At 38.2% G+C, this 19,279-nt stretch overlaps 1 pseudogene; it reads right to left on the minus strand.

The window, feature by feature from the left end:
- Positions 1 to 2,939: 2,939 nt before the first annotated feature.
- On the minus strand, positions 2,940 to 19,084 carry LOC117701289 (uncharacterized; annotated as a pseudogene).
- Positions 19,085 to 19,279: the final 195 nt, after the last annotated feature.

A 19,279-nucleotide genomic window follows, 5' to 3' on the forward strand; every position in this document is an offset into this window, starting at 1 on the left:
TTCTGGGCTTAAAAAGCCATTAGACCTTTGGCTTGAGCCTGAGACCATGCTATGTTGTATCACAGGCTGAACCTAACCCACAGCAATCCTGGAACCCAATGTGCAGAGCCTTTCCAATGTGTTCTTGCTGATGAAGGGAGCCACTAGCTAGTAAATCTTCCCTAATGTCTTGTTGTCATGCCTAAGATGAACATGGGCTGATGAGACAATATAAAATCTACTCATTTTTACCTTTATCTCTCATTCATTTACTCTTTACCTTTTCCTTCATTCATGACAGGAGAAGAGACAAACAGGCATGTCCTAGGTCAGTGATTCTCAACCTTCTTAATATCGTAGTGTCCCCCAACCATAAAATTATTTTTGTAATTTTGCTAATGTTGTGAGTGGTTATGTAAATATCTTACATGCACATGGTCTTAAATAGCCCCTGTGAAAGTGTTGTTCTACTCCCAAAGAAGTCAAACCCAGAGGGTTGAGAACCACTCTTCTAGGTGACAGATGGGAGAAAATGGCAGAGTCAGGCAGATATCTGAGAATTATCTTGGTGACTGAGAGTCTGGAAAGGACTGTTACTGAGAGAAGAAAGTACAATGATTAGATGAGGGAACCAAGAGAGAGAAGATTCAACTGGACCAAGAAAATGGAAGGTTCTGTGAGACCTATTAGGAGGGGCTTGTCTCACAGCAGCTCAGGAGGAAGCTTCAGCCTGAGTTTAAGATGACTAAGATTTCTTTGTTCATTAGTTCTGAGATCCTGGAGAGCTTTGGAGTACAGATAAAGATCCTGCTGTCAAGCAACTGTCTTTTATCCTTTTCCCTGTGATCCCATGAATCAATAAAGATTCACAGGTGGTCCAGATCAAAAGTCAAAGCATTGTCTTCGTTCTCCTAAATCCAGAAGAATGCACTTGTTGGACAACAACTCTCAGTAGATGAGTTATATGGAATAGAATAGCAGCACTAAGCCAGATAAACCACATCACCTGTCCTGTAAATTTCACTGTGCAAGAGGACTCCACAAAGTCTTGCCTAGCAGATCCAGAGGCTCAGGTTTAAACCACCCCATGATATCATCCCTCTCCTAAATCCTAGAGCCTATTTCCTTGCTGCAGTCATACTCCATGCCTAGTCAGATGAATTTCCTCTCTCACCTACTTGCTCTACAGGCTGCAATTTAGATTATACAAACACTTGAAGTCTCTATTCTAAATACTGAAGTTTGTCTGTTCTGTCTGCTGACCTTTGCCTGTCTGCATTTGCCATGTATTGATACTGTAGTTTTGTGGGTTTGTTTTATCAACAAGGTGACTATGTGGTTAAGCAAGCTAGGGCTTCCTCCCCAGTTTCTACAATCTAGAGGGTTTTGCAGCTTTCCTGTGGTGTGGAAAGGGAGGAACAGGTCTCCTGGATTAGCATGGCATGCCAGATCCAGCTGTTGACTCCAGTGCTCACAAGCTCTGGAGAACTCTTTGCTTCTACTTCCCCTTAGCTGTTATGGTCTAGGCAGATGTAGCAAAGGAAACAGCCAAACCAGTAAACTCAGTATGTCTCAGCATTTACCCAACAACCTAACAATGTGAGGGCAACTGTGCTCAGATGTCCCAGGGCTGCTTGAGGAGGTTATCACCAAGAACAGCCACAGTCTAAACAGTGAAGTAAACCAGTTGTGTCCACTGGTGGCCTCTAGTCTCCTGGGATTCCCATGCCTCTCCCTTAGACTTGCTCACTCTGATTGCTGCATTCTGCAGTCTTATATTTGGGAGTAAAGTGTTCTGTTCTCCCATGTCCTATTCTGCAGCAGAAGACCAAGGTACTAAAGTCCCTTTCAAAATGCAGAGCTTTACCTGTGATTGTAAGAACTATAAGTGATATGTGGAAAGACAAAGGGAACTCCAAAGTCACTCTGGTACCAGGATGGTTGAGGAGCTGTCAAAAGCCACTGCCATACTCCTATCCTCAGAACCATAATCACCTCTCCAATTCCTCATCTCCAAATCCATCACACTGGAGATTAAGGATCCCAGTGAATTTAGGGAGCACAGAAACTTTCCTTTTCTAACACTCAGGCATAAACCATGAGCCCCGAGGCATGCCAGACTATTCTTGGTTTTATTTCATTGGTTTGTTTACTTTAAAAGTAAGGCTGAGACAACACACAAATAAAGACAAACCAAAAAGAAAGGCTGCACTCAGGAGGACAGTGTCTATACTCATAGCCATATGCAAGAGTAGCAGCCAGTGATATTTGTAAGTGTGGCAAAAAAATGCTAATACACTAGGAAAAGGTATTGCATGAGATATTTAGCTGTAAAATATGGGCTCTTCATCAGGACATAAGCACAGTCTACCAAGTCAGTAATATTCCTAGGATATCAAAGTCAACAACACAGACATAATACTTGTAGTAGAGCATAGTGTTTATTAAGTAATATGTATACTATTCTGAACAGATATTAGTCGCTCACAATTGGATAACTATTTAACACAGGATATCAAATAGCACCGGGCTACAGAAAAGAGATAGAAATAAAAAATAAATAAACAGGGCATCAGAATTTGGGAAAACTGCATGATAGAACAGGTTTCCCCCCTGTGTTGCAATTCTATGGTAGTTTAAATTTCATCAAGAAAAATATTTAGGGCCCTGACATACTGCTCATGCCACAACAAAAGCACATCTGGATATACATATACACAAAGTGGTGTTGAAAAAGCAGGGGCCAGGGATCACCTGTTATCACACACCAAGTTGGATGTAACAGTAAACTTCTTCAGCAATATTTACAATAAACTGACTATGCTTAAGAGTAACTACAAACTTAATTTTCAAGCAAAGCAGTATAACCCACACACCCTCTCCCATCAAGGGACTCTCCCATTTTGTATGGCCCTTTCCCATGAAGACAGTGGAGGTCTGTCTTCAGCCTCATCTTCCCCTCATGGATGAGGATTAGTGTCCTCTTCAGCCCAAAAGGAACCAGAGTGATCTTGTCCAGGGGGCAGAAAGCATGGAATGTTCTCTCTTCGGTGGTCAAAAGAAGCATGCTGAGAAAATAAAGGGGGGTTGTGAGAGTGGTTAACTTAAATGCTTGGCTAGAATTCTTTCATTAGATAATCTATGCTGAGGAAGACAGAATGTCGATTGTACCTGAGAACCATCCATCTAGTTCAGTCATATACAGATCCTAGTAGACACTGGTTTTACAAAGCAATGAGTTCTACATGTGTAACTTCCTCAACTTGATAATACTTCATGTCTGCATTTCAAGTAGAGACTATATTTCTAGTCTGTTTCCCTTATGAAGAAGAGGCTCAGAATCCTTCTAAATGCAAAATAATAAAAGCTATAGAATATCTCAACTTTTAATACTGATTCTCTCTTTGCCTGTAAAGCCAAGAGTGGACCTTTACTAAATGATAATGTTCTGTAATGGGGCCCATGACATTATTCTATAGCTGCATAAAATTTTCTGAGGATTCCAGGGCAGGTATTTTTAAATCAAGGTTTCCAGATGATTGAGAAGCACCTACGGGTGTCATTGCTGATTGCTGATATGATGCTGCCAATACTTGTTGTGACACCACTGATGCTTGACGTGATGTTGCTGATGCTTGACATGGTGGTGCAGATGCTTGATGTGACACTGCCAATGATTGGCATCGAGGTGCAGATACTTGATGGGTCACTACAGATGCTTGACATAACAGTCCAGATGCCTGACGTGAAGCTGCCAATGCTTGGCATAACTGTGCAGATGGTTGACTTGTTGATGCATATGTTTGGCTTGGTGGTGCAAATGCTTCACTCATTGGTGCAGAAACTTGACATATTGGTACATATTCTTGATGTATCAGTACAGGTACTTGAGATGATGGTGCAGATGCTGAACATGATGGTAAAGATCCTGGACATGACACTAATGATGCTTGACATGACGGTAATGTTGCTTGACATGAGGCTGCCAATGTTTGATGTGATACAGTCATTTCCTGGCATGATCTTGATGAATGATGCTGAAGTGGAGGGGCACAATCTATAGGATCCTCCCAACATCTGTAAGAGAAGAAATTTGAAGCAGTGACATAAGTCAAAATATGATGGCTCATGTGAAATTCTCCATGCTACATATAACCTGACCCACATTTATATATTATTAGCTCTTCACAGCATGTAACAGAAATCTTACATCTATATCCCTGGTTTTCATAGCGAGTGCCTTCATTCCAAAATGTTAAAGAACAGACATGAAACTGGGGAATTACTCAGCTGTGGTCAATAAAGTCTCTCTACAAACACCCTGTGCAGAAACTCTGAACTTGAGCAATGTAGCCAACTAAGTTCAAGGCTTAGATTTGAAGTCTCTCCCTTTGAGGCTGTCTTATCTAGGCTTTCTGTGTGAAAGATCCTTCATTCTATTAATAGGTACTCAGATAGGCACTACTAGGCAGGAAAAAGGGAAAAGGTGATGGCCTCCACCCTTCTTCCCAATCTATCTCTCACCTATGTGTCTCATTTCATGAATGCTGAGAATTGTCATTTCCAAAAAATTCCATGGTGGGTGACCCCAAGTCATCAATAACAGTCACCACCTGTACAAAACAACAGGGTTATTGTAAAAAAGATACAGATATACCATACATACCCATCTTACATTTCATGCTCAGTCTATCCCAGTACCTGTTCTCGTGGACAATGCACACAAGATCCTTGTCCTTGCCTGGTTTGATGCTGCCCTGATCGTTCATATTTTAAGTTTTGAAGCATTTCAATACATTGGGCAAATTCATATTTACATTGTTCTTGTTCTCTATCCTACAGGTTTTGATGCATCAAAAAATAAACATAAAAGTAATTCAATGTCTGAAAAAAACCCACCCCCTCCCAAGAAACCAACTTAACATTCAAATGAATTCAAAAACAATAAAAGTCTGGTCTCTGTACATATGAGGCTATAGGAACTACTGACTGCTTTGCTAGCACCTTATTCACAGACATGCCCCTGGGTTACAGACTTTTAAAAATCTAAAACACCCACACAAACATGTGTATATCATCTAGCCTATATTCATGTCTACCTTGCACAGATAGTTTTCACTTTCTGGGATCACTGAATTGTAATGTATTGAGTAGGCTAAGCCAAGTAAAGGAAGCAACCCAACATTTTTTGAAAATGAAATGTCCTTTCAGTTATAAAAGTAAACTGAATTTCTGTACCTCCTCTTCAATATCTGGGTAAGAAAGTTGTTCATCATGGAAGGATCTACTTATATTCAAATCATAGACCTCTGTCATCATCACTCATGGGCCACAGAGTTGGGCAAACCTTTCCCCAATAAGTGGACACTAGTATTGATATGTTCTCCTTGGCTGCATTTGTAAGTAAGCAAAGTAACAAAGATTTGCTCTTAGTCTATGCTTTTCCTTAATGTATGAAACACAGTGAACATGGAGAGGGATTGCTTACCCAAGACCTGAAGAAACCCCAGACATATAGATGTTATACTGGGCCCTGCTAAGACCTGCCTGGGCCATCACCTCCTATACATAACCAGATTGCAGACCCATTACTCATTATTATAAGAAATAAAAATCATATTTACACTGAGAATTTAAATGTGTACTAATTCAAAAAGAAAAAAACCCAAAACATTTTAGTTTAAAAACTTTTTTAAAGAAGGATAAATGTATTCACGTAAATTTTCTTCTAAATTGTTCAATGAAATTTCATGATACTCCAAAAAAAAAAAATCACTGCAAGGCAAGAAGGCCTTTTCAAAATCAAACATGCCAAGACTCAAGAATTTGCCATTGTCACATTGCTGGGGCTAAAATGAAACAACCATCTTTTAGGTTTTATTCTATGAAGATTGCCTGGGGAATTGGGGGTGGAGTATCTGCGTTATGGATCTGTAAGAGATACAAACAATTCTGCATAACTGATAGAAACTCACTCCCTTGCTTGATCATCTTGTATATTTAAGAATCCGGCCTTTTAGAAAATCATTATCTAAATACATGGTTGTATCCACAATCACAGATAGAAGAAATGAAGGCCAGCAGAAGAAATGAAACTAGCTTATGCTGCTGTTTGCTGAGGAGAAGGTTGGGATAAGTCTTCAAAAAAGCTGCCCTCTCTTGAGATTTGCCCACACATGAGGAAAATCAGGACCAGTAGAAATTCAGTATTTTCGTAGCAGTTCAACTTACTTCAACTATTCTCTGAAGCACAAAACATTCTTGTATATTTGAAAAGCTAGTAGATTAGAAACTATAAAGTTAACCTGGGCAAACTGAATTTAAGCTCAACAATGTTAGAGGTGCAAAAAATGCATTTTGAAAAACTTTCAGATGTACCTCAGCATCCTTGACCTGCAAATATGTGCGTACTGTGGGTTCTACCACAGCTTCTGGGTGCACAGCCTGTAATGGTGTGGTTGGACAAGATGGGGCAGCCTCAGGTGCCTTCTGATGTCCTTGTTATTGACCCACAACGACTTCTTGGAACTTAGGGTCTTTCTTGTCTTCAGTATCTTCTGTTATTATAAAGAAATCATCATCTGAAGAAGCATCGTGACGTGCAGAATATTCATCAATTACATGTTCCTTAGGATTGGATAGCTTTGCCTCTACCAAGGGTTTCTTCACATCCTCTTCAGTGCATTCTCCTTGTTCTGGAGAGGCTTCTGTGTCTTGGCTGTCATTTAGGAGGAACTCTGAACCTACTTCAAATTCTCTGTCTTGGGGCTCTAGCATATATTTTGGATCTATCACATATCCCTGTCCAGATGTAGGGGCTAAGGAAGAAAGCACAGAGAAGATTGTGACAAAACAGTAAAATGTGCCAAAAAAGGAAAAAGCAAGTGAATAATAAGAATTTTATTGAATTCTTCCTATTGGAAGAGCGAGAAGTTGCACATATCTCATTGGGATTTCTAGAATGTACAAGACTGGGGATTGATTGAATCTGTGAAGAGATATTTACCTTTATTGCTCTGAAATCATCATATCCAAAAGTTTACAGAAAACAAGCAAAGTTAGACTTGACATCTGTGATTTCACACCATTATAAACTGAGCATGGTCTTTATTTTAAACCTTGCTATGACCTTGAAGGCCATCCTATTTCTTTAGACCACATCCAAATAGCTAATTGTACCTACATGATACTGGTGTTGTTGATGAAATATCTGTAGATGAAGAACTTGTGCTTGTCCTCATGCCAGCGCTTATGCTTGTGGCTGCATTTAAGTCTGGGTTTATGCTTGAGTGAGAGTGTGTCCAGGCCTGAACTAATTCAAATGGCATTCGCTGAGTGGCTGCTTGAACTTCTACAATCTCAACCTGAATTTCCAACATAAGATAACACATTTCACTTACAAGATAGAATAAGACAGGCATCCTAGGAAAAACAGGCAGACCTGTCCCAAACCTTAGACACACCTCACAATATACTTCAGTAATTGAAGAATGACACAAAATCTTCACACACACACACACACACACACACACACACACACACACCTATACATCCTTAAAAATATTGTTGGGGTACTAAGCCTCAAAGAGGAAGTGGCCACTGATGGGTTTTCTCCGAGTTCCTACACATGTAAGGTAGGCTTCAAACACAATAAATGCCAAGTATGAGATAATGTTTTAGGCAGATTAAATGGAAAATATCAGTAAGAGTATTTTGGCTGTAAGAAATAAATGAATTGTACACTAGAATTTCTAGGGTTAATGCTATAGAGCAAGTTAGGAGAATAAAAGAATAAAAGAATCAAACGATGTCAGTTATCCCTAAGCCTGCTTATGATTTAGTCAAATGTTATTTTAAAATATTTGTAGATGCTCAACTTAGGGTCAGGATAAGCACAAGGACTACTCTAAGCATGGCAGTTACTTACAGTAAGGAAAAAAAATAACAGAAACTGTCATGCTCATAAGACACTTATTGAAATGAACGACTTTCTATATTGATAACACACATTAACTAAACAATAACATAACAAGAATAAAGGCCCCAATGGTTCTCTGGGTGACTGCCAATGTACATACTTCTGTGCCTGCTTCAGGACACTCCTCCACATTCACAACTTCAGCCTGAGCATCTGTATGCATTTTGTTCCTACGGTGGCATTTTCGAAACCTTAATAAAGCCATAAAGAAATCATTATTAATATGTCTTTTGTGTATTGGTCAGGAAGCTTCCTCATTGCTGGATAACTTTCATAGTACTGAAAGGGGATTGAGGAAAGAAATTCATCAACAGGCTTACTAGCTGTGAACACTGTGATCAAGGATAATGCCTAGCATGGCAAGACATGCCCATGTTTACAATCATGGCATTACAATGTTATGGGTGCAACCAACCAATTTCTGACTGGGTTAATGGCCACACCATAGGAGAAAATACATAGCAACTGATCTGTGAAGCATTAAAAAGAGAAGGTGGAGATAATATAACCTAAATGCATTGTGTGAAATTGTTAAAGAATGAATAAAATCATATTAAAATTAACATTGTATAATGATATGTATGCATGGAAATACCATAAGTCAACCCACTACTTTGTTTGTCTAACTTTAAAATGTCCTGTGTCATAGGATTAGAGGTTTGATTCCGTGGAAAAACACTTAGCCAACATAGTTTATGTCATGGTTCTAAATCTTATTCTAGTCTCGCAAAGACAATAACACAAAAACAAGGTTTATATTTGGGAGGTCAAGCAACAAGAAACCCACCATCAGTACAAAATATGAGAGGTTGAGGTATAGTAATATGTCTGTCTTTAAAAAAATAAACAGCTGGGCAGTGGTGGTGTACGCCTTTAGTCCCAGCACTTGGGAGGCAGAGGCAGGTGGATTTCTGAGTTCGAGGCCAGAATGGTTTACAGAGTGAGTTCCAGGATAGCCAGAACTACACAGAGAAACCCTGTCTCGAAAAAAACAAAAAGAAAAAGAAAAACAAAGAAAGAAAGAAAGAAAGAAAGAAAGAAAGAAAGAAAGGAAGGAAGGAAGAAGCAAGATAACCTAACAGTAAATGTGCTAAGTGATATTTATGAGATTCTGATGGCATAAAGAAGAGTTAAAACAGGAAAAGCCAGTTAATGAGTTATCGCACCCATCTGCATATATTATTTGGGCATGAAATGTAAAATTTTTACTCTTACTGGATTAATTTTCAGTGTGATATTATTTAAACACAAGCATATTATTTACAATAGTTAACACTTAGAGAAAATTCTAACACAACACACACACATGTGTATGGGTGTACATATATACAAAACACATGTTGATTTCTTCTTGAAAGTAGGATCTCACATGACCCAGGCTAGACTTAAACTCAGTATGTTGTCAAGGAAGACATTAGAATTTTTATTTTGGGGCTGGAGGAATGACTCAGCAGTTAAGAATACTGACTCCTCTTTCAGAGGCCCTAGTTTCAATTCCCAGCTCCCTCAATGGAAGCCTACACCTCTCTGTAACTCCAGTTCCAGAGTATCTCACACCCCTTTCCAACTGCCATTTTTCACTGGAGATATGTGGTGCAAAGACATACATGTAGGCAAAATACACAGACAATGATTGTCTTTAAATTGATCTATGTGCCCCCACCTCTCAACTCAGATATCACAGGCATATGCTGCTAGGTTTATGCTAGGCAAGCACTCTGTCAACGGAGCTACATTCCCTGCCAGTGGAGAAACCCTTTTTTTAAAAAAAAAGTGACAAAACACACATTTCAAACACTTCAATTAAAGCTTTCAATTCAAGGATTTCTGGTCCATTCAGATCATAAGATGATTATAATGATTTCAGTTCCCTTTGCATTTTTAGCCCTTTCATATTTACATATTTCTTTATATGCTGGTGACTTACTCTGGGGAAGCACTAAGATAACTCTCCAACCCCAAGACAGTTTGAGAACATTTTCATAGCTCAGAAAAGGTATTCCACTGTTCTAGCTACCATTCCTCTCTGTCCCCATCCATTCTGCACATAATACCTGGCCAGAGGCAACCTTAAATCCACCTTCTGCCTCTGTTGAGTTCCCTGTTATGAATTTAAAAATGGGCAAAATTCAGTTTGTCTAGGCAGGCTTCACAGCAGGTAGGCTTGGTGGCCAGCAGGCTTTGAACAGAGCCTTCACAGGCTTCTGATTGTAAGCCCTGGGTCTTAACGGACAACCATACAATAGTCTGATTCCTCCTTGTTTTCAATTGAAACCAGTCACTGAAGTTTAAACACTTCACATCATCCTGGACTTTTTCTAAGCCCTGAGCCTTGGCTGCAAAATATTGTTCCTTTTTATCCATCTTTTCCCAATCGTGATTTTTTTAAGGTAGTAAGTAACCTGGGCCCCCTAGCTCTCCCATGTACTTCAGACATTAATCTATCTTTCACCTTAAATTTACTTGGCTTGGCAGAACTGTTTCAAAGCCAAGCTTGTGTTTTGTTTGAAACCATATGGCAAATTTTTGCCTTTGAATTTTCTTGCAGGCTGTGCATGGTGGCCCACTCATGTAACCCCGGAACATGGGAGGCAGAGGCAGGAGGATCTCTGTGAGTTGGAGGCCAGCCTGCTTTATATAGTGAGTTCCTGGAAAGCCTGAAAATCTCTCTCTCTCTCTCTCTCTCTCTCTCTCTCTCTCTCTCTCTCTCTCTCTCTCTCTCTCTCTCTCTCCTCTCTCTCTCTCTCTCTCTCTCTCTCCCTCTCTCTGTTTCTCTCTCTCTTGCTGTCTAGCTCTTTCTCACTTTCTCTTGCACTCAGGCTTTCTCTCTCCTGGAGCCTCTCTCCCCATTCTCCCTCTCCCTTTCCTTTTCACTTTCCTTCTTTCTCCCTCTTGCCCCTCCCCTTTCCCCTCCTCTCTCCCACACACAAACTGACAAATAATGTGACCTGCACTAGACATCTTTTCACCTGAGAGCAAGTGAATGTTTTGCTCCATTGTCCTGTGTGGATGGAGCAGGATATAAGCCACTGCTGCATCATTAGGGAATAACCTCAGATGTATATTATGTGCTCTTTTCTGTCACTTTTTTCTAGGACCATTATTGGATTAATCTAGGAAATGATACAACAGACAGTAGTTAAACGATTCCTTCCATACATTAAAGTGTACAGATCTGGAAACTGGAAGAGTTATTGGTGGTGGTGTACTCAAACACACATACAGATGTATGTACGTATGTATGTATGTATATATGTAGGTAGGTAGGTAGGTAGGTAGGTAGGTAGGTAGGTAGGTAGGTAAGCAGATAGGTGGGTGAGAGAAAAATAGACAGAAAGGCAAGGAAAATTCTGTAGTTTTAAACATAATTTGAGTATGTTAAAAATTAAAAACCATTTATCCGTGTTTATTCTGTTGGAAGACAATAAATTATATTAAATGATATGGTAGGTTCAGAAAAGCTAATTCGTCATTTTAAAATTCTTAATCTTTCTTATTTTGGCTTTATGTAGCAAAAAAACCACTTGTTTCAGCTCTGCATTATTTACAGCCATGATACCTCTTACCTAAGGTGTTGTATAGTACTGTCATCATCGGAATCATCATCTACAGCATTTGTTTGAATGTTAACTGGCTGTGCCTGCAAAAAATTAGCATCATCAGTTGTCACCATTTTAGCATCTCTGAGAATCAAATCTACAGCTTTGTACAGAGAAAAGTTACACCTTCTTCTAACCCCCTAATTGGCATTAAATGTACCTATGTACTAGAAAAATTTGACATTTCTAACATGCATTATATATTCAAGTTAATCCAAGTGTCACGTCAGTTTGAAAAAGATGCTAGGTTTACAGGTATAAAAACAACTTATGCACATACAGTGGTTTAGTCCAACACTAGTAGATCAAGGAATTTCACTTTGATTCAAGTTCACTGCTTGCTATTTTACACCCGTACACTATAAAGACTCCTCTGACTGCTATCTCTGTTCTCTTTAATATGTTTTCCAAAATATCAACTGGTATAGAAACAATATCCTATAGGCACAGAGAGAAAAACTGGAGGAAATCGCAAATAGACTTTCTGGTGCAATGATGGAGACTAGTGGAATATGGGTGGGACAAGCAAAATTTGTTTTCTCTTTCTCAGAATAGGAAACAGATCTTTTGGCTGAGTCATCCTGTATCTTAGACGTCTACATTCTTGTGGCAGAAGATAAAACACAGATCCCAGAGGATTAGTATGAAGAAAGAGTGAATGAGGCAATCAAATCAGACAACTTCCTTCAGTGTTCTCCTCTATACAACTTTCCTCACTTTCTTCAATATGGAAAAGTGGTTTGTTCTACAATTGAATCTAGGAGTGATCTACTATGGCATCACAATAGAAACATGGTCCACAGCCAAACAGAGCTCTTTATCTAGGCTGCTAACACTACCCAGTCTACAATGTTCTAGTTAGCCCTGTATCCATTCATTCCAAATCCTGGAGTTTCCATCCCCATGACTAAAATCAATCCAGATTCCTGCCATTCACATCTGGTTATCTCCATTCTTGTTTCTTTATACTTCATGTTCCACATTCAAAGCAGCCTAGAGATTTCAGTCCAGATCATACACTGCTTAGCATAAATTCTGTATGTATTTCTATAGTGAGCAAAGTACTGCACAATCTATCACTTTCCTGTCTCCACCATCCCCTTCACTCTTTCCCTTATTTGAGTCACATAAGCAATTTTATTCCTTCAAACTCTCCAAATTGAGGTCAGTGCACTCTCTGTATAAACTGCCCTTGTTAGCCTTGGGGGTACCCTATTCAAAACACAAATCACCAGCTCACTTTCTCGTGATGACACCTTTTATCAGTGCCTTGTCTTTCGGCTGCCTGTATGTGATTCCCTGGTACTTACCACAGTATCTAGGACATGAAAAGTATTTCATGTCATTGAAAATACAAACTAAACGATTTTCAATCTAACACATGCATTTTAATAACTAGCTTTTCCTTTGGCCTGTAAAAAGCCTTTACAATCAAGTACCTAAGGTTGTGAGGGAGGGAGGACATGAAAATTCACTTTATAAAACTAATATACAAGTTGTTCTTTCCTTGCTGAATACTAAATGTATGTACACTGATGTCCAGTAGCTGAAAGTGAAAATGATGTGCCCATCAATAAGAGAGAGATATAGAGCATACTCACTGACTCATCTGGCGTATGTAGAACATAAATGTTTCCCACAACATACTACTTTTCCTCCCATAACAGCCTTCGAGCAGAAGACAAAATCTTTCTGCTATTAGGACTGTAGTTTCTGAAAAATACAAATGACTCTAAGGGTGACAGACATAATGGCAATTAAATCAGAAGCTATCCTGGCTAAGAGAGCAGGCAGAAAACTTCCACATCACAATGCTGTTTGTCACCTCACTGGCAGTTTTCAAGATTCTGAGCCATGGGCTTCTCTTTATCTCCCTTCCTTTCCATCTAAGATCCCCAGATTCCCCACATGGTCACCACTAATGTATGAGGCATGCATACTGAAAAAACAAAGGTGTGATTTTTGTGCTGTTGTCAATCTTTTTCTTTTGACCTATGGATTCTTGAGTTAGTCTCTAAAAGAAATTGTGTGTGTGTGTGTGTGTGTGTGTGTGTGTGTGTGTGTGTGTGTGTTCATGCATCTGTCCAAGTGATTTTTAATGATATTTCACCTTTAACTTTCAAGAAAGAAATAGGAGAAATATTTTAACATGCGTTTGGGTACCTGAAGCAAAAAGTATTATACCTTACCTCTGATTAACTCAGATATTTTAATGGCCAACTTTAATTTTGTATCTTGATTTCTCAGCTTGTACTTCCTTGACCTTCAAAAACTAGGTCCCATACTACACCTGACATAAATGTTATCTATTGAAAAATTTAGGTGAAATGACTTCTTTTGCCAGGTCAGTGTATAGAGATTTAGAGTTTATATTCTATATATTGGCCCTTGATATAATGTTAGAATTCTAGACTCCAGTGAATCTAATTTGTGGTATGGTTTACAAACTACAAAATCCATCTGTAACTTATTCAAGTTATTCATGGAGCTCCCTTTAAGCTATTCAGTGCATTAAACATTTTTTGGATTAGGTTTTTAAAATTATTTTGTTTTGTCAGAAAAGACATCCACATCCTCAACCTTTATAATCATCCATGTTTCTATATGACCTCACCTTATAAATTTCAGTATTTTTAAATATCTAATGTAGTCAGAAATTGTGAGTGTAGGGGTATCAGGTATTTCACAAGTGACAGTAATACAAGAATTAGTATGCTAGCAATCAGGGAATACAGCACTCATGAACATCATGTAAGTATCATCATCTGGCTTGCTTACCATCATAAGAATCCTGTAGGTACAATATGAATTTCACGTACTCATATATCTCCCTTGGTACATGGCCCTGTAACAATATGTGTCCTGGCCACTCTGACCTACGTTTCCTTTTCTTATATAACAGCAAAATTCGATTAGGCTTCCTACTAAAGAGAGCAAGATACACGTAAAGTTACGTAGTCTGATGGATTATTTCAGACAATAGTCTTCCTTAGTCAAGACAATATTGTAAAGAACACAACTTTCTTTCCATAAATGCTGGTCCTCAGAAGAGATATCATTCTTATATCCATAAAATAGGCACTAGCTGGAACACAATACACTAGTATTTGTATAGCACTACTAAAATTCGAGAAAGGCTGCTGTAATTATGTTTTATTGTAAATACTAAGACAGGGTGGTATGATTTCTCAATTAAATAATTTTATTGACTCTTTTAGAATTTCATATATGCATGTGATAAATTTTGATCATGTTCCCATTCCCTCCAACTTAGCTCAGATTCAGTTCCACATCTCCACTCAGTCCTTCCTAACTTTGTGTCCCCCAAACTACACAATTCCACTGTGTACTACCCATATCCTTCCACTAGAGCAACATTTCTCAGCCCTTTGGGGGTAGAACAACTCTTTCATAGGAATCACCTAAGACCATGTACATATCAGATATTTGCATTACCATTCATAACAGTAGCCAAAGTACAGTTATGAGGTAGCAATGAAAATAAATTTATGGTGGGGGGTTACCACAGCATGAGAGACTGTATTAAAAGGTCTCAGAATTAGGAAGGTTGAGAACCACTGCTAGGGGCTACATCCTTAGAGGTAACCCACTCTTCCTCCCTCAGGATCCATCAGCTCTCTTGAGCTCTTCCACTGAGTGTGAGGGCTCGTCATCTGAGCGTAAGGGCCTATGGAGCTCCCCCATACTTCTCCAGAGGAAATAATTTTTAGTGTGAGAAATGTAGTATTTGAAATTATAGGCTATTAACTTAAATAGATATATTATGAGCAACTACTCTGATTTTTTTTCAAAAACTACTAAGGTGTAAGAGAGCAAGGAATTGTTCAGCTAAGTATTACTTTTCACACACAATTCAAAAATTAAATTAAAAATGAAAACAAAACCATGTATGCATACCTATATTTGCCAATGGAAGATTTAGAATGATCTTCTCAGATATGTCATCCTTCTGTTCATCATGAACAAGATTTAATAGGCTCGTCCCAATTATATCTTCCTAGGGAGCAGGAGAAAGAACAGATTTTGCTTTCAATACTAATACCATTAGTCTGCCCTGTATCCTTGCCATAGGTGTTTAGTGCTGCCCATGCCATTTATAGCTATAGGTGCAGTGCTTCAGGCAGGTTGCATTACCCTCTAGAAATTACTTCACATTACAATCCATTCTGTCCACAGTTTTCCTGTGCATTATCTCCCTCAAGCAGTTCAGTACAATTGAAATATTTTCAAATGACTAATAAAGACAGAATAATAACATAATTAAATAGTGGAACAATAATAAAATGATAGCTTTATTTCTGAGTGTATAAATTATTAGAATAGAACACAGAAAATGTATTGCATTTCTTACATATCTATAAAGTAGGCACATCCTTAATTAAAATTCTATTATTCTGCCTCCTACACAGAATCTACTTTACCTTAAGCATGAGATATTTATCAATGATGTGCCACTTGAACAAACATATTTCAGTGTACCCCAAATCAATAACTAAACTTTCCATCTCACACTAGAAATATTCATTTCTTAGTGGAGATGGTCACACTTTAAACATGTTTAGTATTTGAATGCTAAACATTTTTAAAGACACATTCATTTATACTTAGCCTAGTGTTCAACTTAAAAATATAGTTAGTGCTATCACATTTCTAATGTATAGTGGTGTGAAGTCAGGTTTCCCAGAAGGTGACATTTAGAGCATGTGAAATACCAAAATGTTGTCCAGAGAAAGGAGATGTGGATACCTGTGTGCCTGCCTCAGTATCACCTCTAAGAAGAGGACAAATCAAGCAGGGCTCTCCTAGGAATTACTGCTAATCCGATGTCCTCATTCATTTAAATTTAGAGGTGTGATCTAGACACTGCTTGTGTGATCCTCAACAACTCCAATATTTATTTTAAAGCAGTACTTCCTTAACCTATTCTGCAATAAAATGATTATTTTAAGAAACAAGCTCATAGAATTATTACAAGTAGATAGTTGCAAGTTACAGTACCTCATTGTAAACACAAAATGGCAATCAGTCCTTTGAAAGAAGCAATACTGGTGATAAATCTCTGATAAAGTGAATTGTACAATAAAAAAGCACAAGCATTTTAAAATATTTTTATTTTGTGTGTATGAGTGTTTTTCCTTGCATATGTGTCTGTGTACCATGTGTGTACCTGGTACCCATACAGGCCAGAAGAAGGCATCACATTCTCTGTAGCTGGAACTACAGACCATTGTGAGTGGCAGTGTGAGTGCAGAGAATTAAACCTACCTCCTCTGCAAGAGCAGCCAGTACTCCTAAGTGATCATGCATATCTTCATACCATAATCATTAGTGAAATGAAAAATTAGTTTCAAATATTGTCTTATTACCTCTTGTGGTTTGGAACTGGTTTGTGTTAATCCTCACCCAAAGGTTATGCAAGAGAAGATATTTGTAGCACATAAATAGCAACTGACCACCTCCTAGAATCATTGTGTTAATCAAAAATTGTATGCTACTTTTGCTAAGTATTGAATTAAGGATTACCCAATGCTAGACAAGTGCTGTTATTGAGCTAACAACCCCCAGCTCAATTGAAAAACAAAAACTTCAACTTTTTTTCATGAGTCAAAATATCAAATCAATGTGTCCCTGTTTCCACAGGCCCTAAAATTATTATTTTTCCCATTTTTGTGCTTAAAAACAGCTGTGATCATACTTACGACATATTTGTGCCATAAAAAAAAACTTCTCTAAGAAAAGGTTTTCCAGGGAAGTTACTAATACCAGACAGAAGCTAAAAGGTTGTAGAAGAGTGACTCTCACAGTTTCACAGCACACAGCCTGCACTTTTGCCTACAACCATCTCTGCAGTTTATAGTCAGCTTCTGGAATAGTTTAAATATGCATTTGGTTTCATAAAAGTATTGGCAGATTTCAAATGAGATATTCTGAAGCCTCTTCACAACACAAATTTCAATATATAATAACTACCTACCTTCTGTTTTTAAATAAAAGTGCTTAAAAGGATAAAAGATGCCTGCACGTGGCTTAGGTTTCCATCTAAGTGTGTGTATTGTTATAATATTTGTTTCATTATTGTTTGAAAACTTGTTCTTTTCCAGCTGTGCTTTGAAATGTGATGTAGTGCATCTTGCATTCTAGGTGATTGACATGTAAATGTAAACAACACATTAAAAGACCCTTACCTGAAGAACCGTCTTATGGTATTCTTCATAGGTATTAAAAACAGGAACAGTGTTTTGTTCATAACTTGTTTGTACATTGAACATTCCTTTGCATAAAAGAAATGACAGGTGTTAAACTAAGATAACTATTGATATTAGAATTCTCAGCTTATAATTTAGAGAAATACTTTGTTAGTTTGGTAGGGGGTGCTTATGTGTTCCATTACTCATGAGTAGAGATTCAAAGGCAACCTTGGGGGGTTGAATCTCTCCTTCCATCTTTATGTGAGCTCTGTGAAAGTGATGAGAACAGGGTGTGTGTAGAACTCGTGAAGTAGGGTGCTAGCAGCTATAGGCATTTTGAAGAGGGTTGAAGAAGAAATGCATTGTGAGGGAGTGGGCACGGCCTAGAAAATATTTTGAAAAGTGTAGCCACAAAGAGTGCATAGAATCAGGGAAATGGACCTAAGTCAAACCTCTTTGAGAAGACCGAGAGGCAATAGCAGGCTGTTCTCTGGGTCTCTTTCTAGATGATCCATATTCAAGTCTATTCATCAGTCTCTGAAGTCTATTCAACAGTTTCTGAATTCACTTCAACAAATTGCGTAGATCTTCATGGGTTATCCTCTGGCATGTATTAGAGGCACCACTAATTTACAGAGAAGTAAACATGGGCTTTATGTATGGTAAAGCTGAGGCTAATTACTGATATGGTGCCCTAAAAGAGGACTAAGATGACAGAAAGACAGATCTTTTTCATTCATATAACATCCAAGGTCTTCATTATACACAATAACTACTGTGGCAGGATATATCAGAAAATGGCCTTAATCCAGTACTCTGGTGAGATGGCAGAAGGATTGTGGATTTGATGCAAGTCTTGGGCTAAATATCATGAGCTAGTTTCCAAAATAAATGATAAATGAACAAGCAAACAAATAAGATCTATTTCTATTAAAACAATAACATGAAAGTCAATATTTCCACCCTTTGACTGTGAGGCTGTTAAAAGTAAAAACCAATCCATTTCCATGTCTTCCCAGTACAGCCTAATACAATGTCTGGCACTGTTGTTTAGCAATCACTTAAGTTAAACCTGAACTAGCTTGAGTGAAATAGGAAGACTTAGCTTCCCTTCTGTTCTCACCTGCTTTAACAGTAATTCTTACCAGGTCTTACAATGAAACTGGGGGAATAGAAAACCCACGGAAGAGACCAAAATACCCTCAACTTCCCTGACAAAGTTTGTCTACATTTGATATAACAACAGAGGTCAGAACACAAAGCTTTGCCAATTGTATTACAAATTCTTACCTCCTCATTTTTTGTGTATTCCTCTCCATTTTTTTTTTCAGTCGGGTAAAGGTGGATTCTAAAACCAAATAAGACCATTATTTTACTAAGTAAACATCTTTCTACAATCTATAGCATCTACTTGCTGTAGCCATCTTATGTCCATCTAGCTATATGCCTGATAATCATCTTATGTCTATGTTTGCATGTATCCTGTTGTTATCTTGAGTCTATCTCCCATCAAA

The sequence above is a fragment of the Arvicanthis niloticus genome (genome assembly GCF_011762505.2).
Source record: "Arvicanthis niloticus isolate mArvNil1 chromosome Y unlocalized genomic scaffold, mArvNil1.pat.X SUPER_Y_unloc_4, whole genome shotgun sequence".
Lineage (NCBI taxonomy): Eukaryota > Metazoa > Chordata > Mammalia > Rodentia > Muridae > Arvicanthis > Arvicanthis niloticus.